This window comes from Doryrhamphus excisus, chromosome 2 (assembly GCF_030265055.1).
Source record: "Doryrhamphus excisus isolate RoL2022-K1 chromosome 2, RoL_Dexc_1.0, whole genome shotgun sequence".
Taxonomy (NCBI): domain Eukaryota; kingdom Metazoa; phylum Chordata; class Actinopteri; order Syngnathiformes; family Syngnathidae; genus Doryrhamphus; species Doryrhamphus excisus.
The window spans coordinates 25,181,460-25,190,041 of NC_080467.1; positions in this window are offsets into that span (position 1 = coordinate 25,181,460).

Sequence of the window (8,582 nt, forward strand, 5' to 3'; positions counted from 1 at the left end):
TCAAGAAACAATACAAGCAGTTGATGTTTGCTAAATACAAGGATGAAGAGTCTTGAACCAGTCATGATGTGCTATACATATCACTATATTGACACGCACTATGGTACCCATTATGGCATTGGATGCTCATATCACCTCCTACTTTGGTACGTGACAAAAATAAAATTCAAAAAATAACGTAAACTATATTAGGAAAGCAGAAAGTGAACAAATGTAAAAAAAAATGTTAATTTAGCCATTTTTATATTGACAGTTTTTATATTGACGGTTACTATGGTACCCATTATGTCATTGTATGGTCATATCATATCGTACTTATGTACGTGACAAAAAAATAACAAATACAAAACTCAAACTGTATTAGGAAAGCAGGAAGTGAACAAATGTAACAGTTACTGATTGTAAAAGTACCAGATGGAGGGGTAGGATTTAATAAGCTTTGCTTCTTCCTACTCCTTTTGGACATGTGGAACTGTGAACTGATTATGTGATGCATTCAATTGTAATCTGATGCATGTTCAAATGAAATTAAACCATTACCATTACTTTAGCTATGTTAGTTACGGTTTGAGTTGAGGTAGCTGGGCTCTTCTTGTCTGTTAAGACCTTTCACATCATTAGTTGTCACTTTTCTGATGGAACGAGACAATATTTGGGGGAGAGAGGCAAAACAGTCCTTCAACAACCCTGTTATGACCATCCCCAGCAGTAAGTAAAAAGTATTAGTATCTGTATTGGACATATCCTTCGGAGAAGTTCCGTAGTACTACATATACAAAAAAAAAATAAAACTAAATTAAAAAAAATACCTTAAACTATATTAGGAAAGAAGGAAGTGAACAAATGTAACAGTTACTGATTGTAAAAGTACCAGATGGAGGGGGAGGATTTAATAAGCTTTGCTTCTTCCTACTCCTTTTGGACATGCATAAACTGTAGAACAATAAATTGTAGCTACATGGTACGGATGTATTGAACACATACAGCTTGTTTGAACCTGTTTTTTCTGGTCACATGACTCTCCTTCACTTTTGACCACTTGTCAACTCAACGAGGAGTGCCCTGAAATGCCCCTCGAGCAGCCCCACACCCCCAACTTCCACAGAGGTCACCCCCTAACTAGTTAAACAGCTCGAATCTCTCAGATCACATCTTCACTGCTTGTGACGACAGGTCAAAGGTCAGCAAAGGTCACATTCTATTCTATCTAATTGCTCACTAAGATCATAATGGCTGAATCCACACCACATGGTTAAGTGATGGTCCTGTTGGGATGTCCAACCTGGTAGTGAGGGAAGACCAAAACACAATAACACTGACGTGAATCCAGCCATCCATTTTCTTCCACTTATCCGACCTCTTTAAGTCCAGTCAGTGGGGACACCGAGGCATTCCCAGACAAGCGGCCGTGAAACATAATCTCTTCAGCGTGTCCTTGGTCTGCCCAGGGGGCCTTCTCCCGATTGGGCTTGTCTCGAACACCTCACCAGGAAGGCCTCGACTGGCTCCTCTTGATATGAAAGCGTAGCGGCTGTACGCTGAGCTCCAATTCTTTTCTCCAAGGGTGGACCCAGACACCAAGTGGAGGAAGTTCCTTTTGGCTGTGCACTTGCAGGTTTTTGATTTGTCTGGAACAATTGCTGATATCCTCATCTTGCATCCGTCCAAACCAAACAGGGCTTGTTGTGGTCTTAAGAAAATCTGGTGTCAGGTCTACAAATGCAATGTGAGGCTGGTCTTGACACCAAATTATCCCTGACAACCTGATAACAGTAAGGTGACCATCCACGTGACCACTCTCACTGCAAATACGCATGCAGCAAGACTGAAATTGTTGCAGGGTAGCATTGCGACTCGTGTCAGCACATAGAGGGAAAAACTAAATAACGGCTGGTGGAAGAGGATTCTGATTTAAACACGCACCTTGGAGGGGACGCAGGGATGTTGGTTTCACTCAGACGGCCGGTTATCACAGGGGAACAATAAAGATGCAGAACTATTTATTATATTACTAGTAATGGTAATGGTTTAATTTCATTTGAACATGCATCAGATTACAATTGAATGCATCACATAATCAGTTCACAGTTCCACATGTCCAAAAGGAGTAGGAAGAAGCAAAGCTTATTAAATCCTACCCCCCCATCTGGTACTTTTACAATCAGTAACTGTTACATTTGTTCACTTCCTGCTTTCTTAATATAGTTTAAGGGTTTTTTTTAATTAAAATTAAAATTAAAATTAAAATTAAAATTAAAATTAAAATTAAAATTAAAATTAAAATTAAAATTAAAATTAAAATTAAAATTAAAATTAAAATTAAAATTAATTTACAAAATAATTAAAATTAATTTACAAAATAATTAAAATTAATTTTAAAAATAATTAAAATTAATTAAAATTAATTAAAAATAATTAAAATTAATTAAAATTAAAAAAAAGAATTTTCATTTTTATTTTAATTTTTGTCACATACCGAAGTAGGAGGTGATATGAGCATCCAATGCCATAATGGGTACCATAGTAAGTGTCAATATAGTGATATGTATAGCACATCATGACTGGTTCAAGACTCTTCATCCTTGTATTTAGCAAACATCAACTGCTTGTATTGTTTCTTGAATTGGCTCATCGTTGTGCATTGTTTGATTTCCTTACTCAATCCATTCCATAGTTTGATTCCACATACTGAAATGCTATGGCTAGCATAACGTAGTCCTAGCATAGAAGTGTTTCAAATGTACTTCTTCCCTGAGATCATATTTCTCCTCTCTTGTAGAGAAGTATTGGATGACATTTTTAGCTAATTGCTTATTTTTTAGCCTTATGCATTATTTTAGCTGTTTGAAGATTAACTATATCAGCAAGTTGAAGTATTTGTGATTTTAGAAATAAGGAGTTAGTATGTTCTCTGTAGGCGGCATTATGAATTATCCTTACTGACCTTTTTTGCAGTACATTTAGTGAGTGAAGATTGCTTTTATAGTTATTAGCCCATATTTCCACACAATAAGTAAGATATGGTAGAACCAGAGAGCAATAAAGAGCGTGGAGTGATTTCTGATTGAGAACACATTTAGCTTTGTTCAATATTGAAATATTTCTGGCAACCTTATGTTGTATATTCGTAATATGAGGTTTCCAGCTCATATTTTCATCATTTGTGATCCCCAGAAATGTATTTTCCTTCACCCTTTCAATGTCTATTTGTATTTGCTGATGCGTAGTGGGTTTGTTAAATGATTACAAATTTTAATCAAATTAATTGTTAAAAATTAATGTTTTCCAACTCATTAAACATGATTAATCACCATTTGCTATGTGTGAAATATACCCACATAGACAGATAACAGACAATAATTTGCTAACTTTAGGCTTACTATGTTGGATATGTCTTTGATGACTTAATAAGAAGGTCCATTATACGGCCTTTTATTGTTTTTTTTTTACATGTCTAAAGGCAAATACACACATGGCGTGATGTAGGGAGGTTATAGGACAACCTTGGCACTTTCTAAACTTGAGGCTCTATTGCTAGGTGCTAGCATGATGACTGTTAGCATGTTAGCATTTTAGCTAATTAACTCATGTCTAAAGGCAAATACACACATGGCATGATGCAGGGAGGTTATAGGACAACCTTGGCACTTTCTAAACTTGAGGCTCTCTTGCTAGGTGCTATCATGATGACTGCTAGCAAGTTAGCATTTTAGCCAATTTACTCATGTCTATAGGGAAATACACACATGGTAAGATGCAGGGAGGTTATAGGACAACCTTGGCAGTTTCTAAACTTGAGGGCCTCTTCCTAGGTGCTAGCATGGTAGCCGTTAGCATGTTAGCATTTTAGCTAATTTACTCATGTCTAAAGACAAATACACACATGGCATGATGTAGGGAGGTCATAGGACAACCTTGGCACTTTCTGACCTTGAGACTGTCTTGCTAGGTGCTAGCATGATGACTGTCAGCATTTTAGCAATTTATCTAATTTACTCATGTCTAAAGGCAAATACACACATGGCATGATGTAGGGAGGTTATAGGACAACCTTGGCACTTTCTAACCTTGAGGCTCTCTTGCTAGGTGCTATCATGATGACTGCTAGCAAGTTAGCATTTTAGCCAATTTACTCATGTCTATAGGGAAATACACACATGGTAAGATGCAGGGAGGTTATAGGACAACCTTGGCATTTTCTAAACTTGAGGGCCTCTTCCTAGGTGCTAGCATGGTAGCCGTTAGCATGTTAGCATTTTAGCTAATTTACTCATGTCTAAAGACAATTACACACATGGCATGATGTAGGGAGGTCATAGGACAACCTTGGCACTTTCTGACCTTGAGACTGTTTTGCTAGGTGCTAGCATGATGACTGTCAGCATTTTAGCATTTTAGCTAATTTACTCATGTCTAAAGGCAAATACACACATGGCATGATGTAGGGAGGTTATAGGACAACCTTGGCACTTTCTAACCTTGAGGCTCTCTTGCTAGGTGCTATCATGATGACTGCTAGCAAGTTAGCATTTTAGCCAATTTAATCATGTCTAAAGGGAAATACACACATGGTATGATGCAGGGAGGTTATAGGACAACCTTGGCAGTTTCTAAACTTGAGGGCCTCTTCCTAGGTGCTAGCATGGTAGCCGTTAGCATGTTAGCATTTTAGCTAATTTACTCATGTCTAAAGACAAATACACACATGGCATGATGTAGGGAGGTCATAGGACAACCTTGGCACTTTCTGACCTTGAGACTGTTTTGCTAGGTGCTAGCATGATGACTGTCAGCATTTTAGCATTTTAGCTAATTTACTCATGTCTAAAGGCAAATACACACATGGCATGATGTAGGGAGGTTATAGGACAACCTTGGCACTTTCTAACCTTGAGGCTCTCTTGCTAGGTGCTATCATGATGACTGCTAGCAAGTTAGCATTTTAGCCAATTTAATCATGTCTAAAGGGAAATACACACATGGTAAGATGCAGGGAGGTTATAGGACAACCTTGGCAGTTTCTAAACTTGAGGGCCTCTTCCTAGGTGCTAGCATGATGATTGTTAGCATTTTAGCATTTTAGCAAATGTACTCATGTCTAAAGGCAAATGCACAGGTGGCATGATGTGGGGACACTTTGGGACTGCCCCAAACTTTTCGGAACCTGAGGCTGTCTTGCTAGGTGCCAGCATGGTAGCCGTTTGCATGTTAGCATTTAAGCTTATTTACTCATGTCTAAAGGCAAACAGACACATGGCATGATGTGGGGACACTATGGGACTGCATCAACCTTTTCGGTACTTGAGGCTTTCTTGCTAGGTGCTAGCACGGTAGCCGTTGGCACACCGGGCCCGAGGTCCACAGCACAGGTGGCAAGCCCATCAAAATTTCCGCGGGAATTTTCTAGTTGATAATATTATTACAGTCTTATGTAAATGTGGCTAAACTAGCGCATTCATTAAATGTGTATTAATGTGCACGTTTCATGTACTCCACATCCTCCAGCCTCTCTGTTTGTGCCCACTGCAGTCATTCCTCCTCCATCCTCACCTATAAGCGCCCCTCCCCCTTCCCCTCTTGTGTGTCTCTTTCACAGTTTCCCCCCCATCTGTGGATGCCTCACTATCTCTCCACACGTTGCGTCTCCACCAGCAAGTGGCACTGAGGCAAGTATTTGTGAGAAACACACCTTCAGCCATGCGGCCTGGTTGCAAACCGATGCAAATTGGTCCTATCAAAAATGCCGTAACGCAGGATGTAATTCTGTGTCCCGATTCCAATTTGGTTCTTTACACTTTCATTACTCAGTTAAGCTCAGTTTTCCTCACCTCTTCTATCAGGCTGCTCCTTTAAGCTCTACTATCAGTCCATCCAGTCCAAGGGTCATATATTATTAGTACCTGCAGTGTATGGTGTCTGCCACTCTCTTTTAACAGACTCAAATCTCATTTTCGCTACAATCTGCTCTCTCTCATTCGCAGCGGCTGCAGCTGCCTGTCAGTATCCATCAAGCAAAGAGTATGCGTGTGCGTTTTCAGAGCTTACACGGCTGCTGTGGACGTAGATTGCTTAGAGCAGCAGTTTGTCTATATGAGATCACTGTATATGATCATTCAATCCAATGCAAGAGCTCTATCGAAAATTATGGTAATGCTAATGGTTTAATTTCATTTGAACATGCATCAGATTACAATTGTACGCATCACATAATCAGTTCACAGTTCCACATGTCCAAAAGGAGTAGGAAGAAGCAAAGCTTATTAAATCCTACCCCTCCATCTGGTACTTTTACAATCAGTAACTGTTACATTTGTTCACTTCCTGCTTTCCATAATACATTTTTTTTATTTTTTTATTTTTAAAAAAGCACAAGGTGATATGACCATACAATTAAGTCAAATGCTGTAGGAGACAATGTTGGCATTGTTATTATGCATCTGGTTTAACATTTAGCCAATGTGAAATGTGAATTCAATACAAAACTATCCCGTTCATAACAAGTAACAACAGTGTTTGACTTTATTATGCTCGTTTTTCAGCCTTTTGTATTGAATTATGGACTAGTTCTTCCAGAATCTGCACATATTCAGCATCCTTTCATTCATTCATTCATTTTCTACCGCTTATCCTCACGAGGGTCGCAGGGGTGCTGGAGCCTATCCCAGCTGTCTTCAGGCGAGAGGCGGGGTACACCCTGGACTGGTGGCCAGCCAATCACAGGGCACATATAGACAAACAACCATTCACACTCACATTCATACCTATGGACAATTTGGAGTCGCCAATTAACCTAGCTTGTTTTTGGAATGTGGGAGGAAACAGGAGTACCCGGAGAAAACCCACGCATGCACGGGGAGAACATGCAAACTCCACAAAGAGGCCGTGGCAGTATGGCAGTATTTCTTTATTTACTCTTCCTGCCAACAGGCAGTATTTACTCTTTCAGTTTGTGCCGCCAACTTTATAGGAGTTATTAAATGGCGATTTACAGTATCTTTTTAAAATGTTGGCATTTAACATTGGATCCCGAATCAGATCAGGAAGTGGAGACTGTGCAGTCCGAACTTTCTCAAGAAAAGAGGTTACTTCAAGACGTCTCTCAATGGTAAGTAGCTTTAGCATTTTTTTTCGACAGCATAGGTAACATGTAATGTGTTTTGTAGCACTACCATTCATTCATTCATTTTCTACCGCTTATCGTCATGACGGTCGTGGGGGTGCTGGAGCCTATCCCAGCTGTGTTCAGGCAAGAGGGGTACACCCTGGACTGGTGGCCAGCCAATCACAGAGTCGCCAATTAACCTAGCATATTTGTGGAATGTGGGAGGAAACCCACGCATGCACTGGGAAAACATGCAAACTCCACACAGAGATGGCTGAGGGTGGAATTGAACTCAGGTCTCCTAGTTGTGAGTTCTGCGTGCTAACCACTCGCAGCCCGCGGCACTACCAGTATGTAAAAAACTTGGGTGCAACTATTTGCAACCCCGCTTCCTCTATGCTATAATACTACACAGACAAGCGCTTTTTCCCCATGAATTACACAAAATAAACACAATTAGGACAATGATAAGGGCGGCACGGCGGACTAGTGGTTAGCGCGCAGACCTCACAGCTAGGAGACTAGTATTCAATTCCACCCTCGGCCATCTCTGTGTGGAGTTTGCATGTTCTCCCCGTGCATGCGTGCGTTTTCTCCGGGTACTCCGGTTTCCTCCCACATTCCAAAAACATGCTAGGTTAATTGGCCACTCCAAATTGTCCATAGGTATGAATGTGAGTGTGAATGGTTGTTTGTCTATATGTGCCCTGTGATAAATGATAAATGATAATGATAAATTGTTACTTACTGCTTGCTCTTCCGACTTGTCCACACAACTAAGTAACATTGGGAAGGCGTAGGGCTTCAGCAAGCATGTTCACAAAACAGTCCAGTGTGAAATGCCGTTGACTGATTAAAATGCTTTTTTTTTTTGCATTTTTAGGGAATCAGAATCTCCAACCACTTGTGATGATGGCGTCTTTAGGAATTGTAAACAAATGTGATGTTCTTTTGACTTTTTATTTTCAAATTTACCACACATCAGGTAAATTTGGACAGTATCGGTTTAAAATCAGTATTGTCGATACCAACCTGAATTTTACTCAGAATCAGATTGTTGGAATCATTGGTACCACACATCTTTATCCACATATAGGAAAAAAAATAAGGATGCAGAGGCCACTTAGATACATTTGATACATCAAAGGTGGTCCCTTGGTTTTGGTATTTGGACATTCAAAGTGTTTATAGTTTGATTTATCTGCTATTTTCCTAAAATTGGTTCTTTTCTTTACGTGGTTGCACAGCATGTGTATATTGATGCATGCATTGCGTAGTAGCATTACCATAGCTGCACAGAATTAAAAGGTTAAAAAAGCATATTTTTCTTTACTTTATGACCTTACGGTTGTTTCAATTTTGAGGCACCATTGTGTAGCCAAGGAGTTAAATTTAAATGAGATCTGATGTTCTTTGTACATAGTGATATGAGTGGGGTTTTTTTTTATTAATGTGTTTCAAATGCCAAATCCTTTGAAAT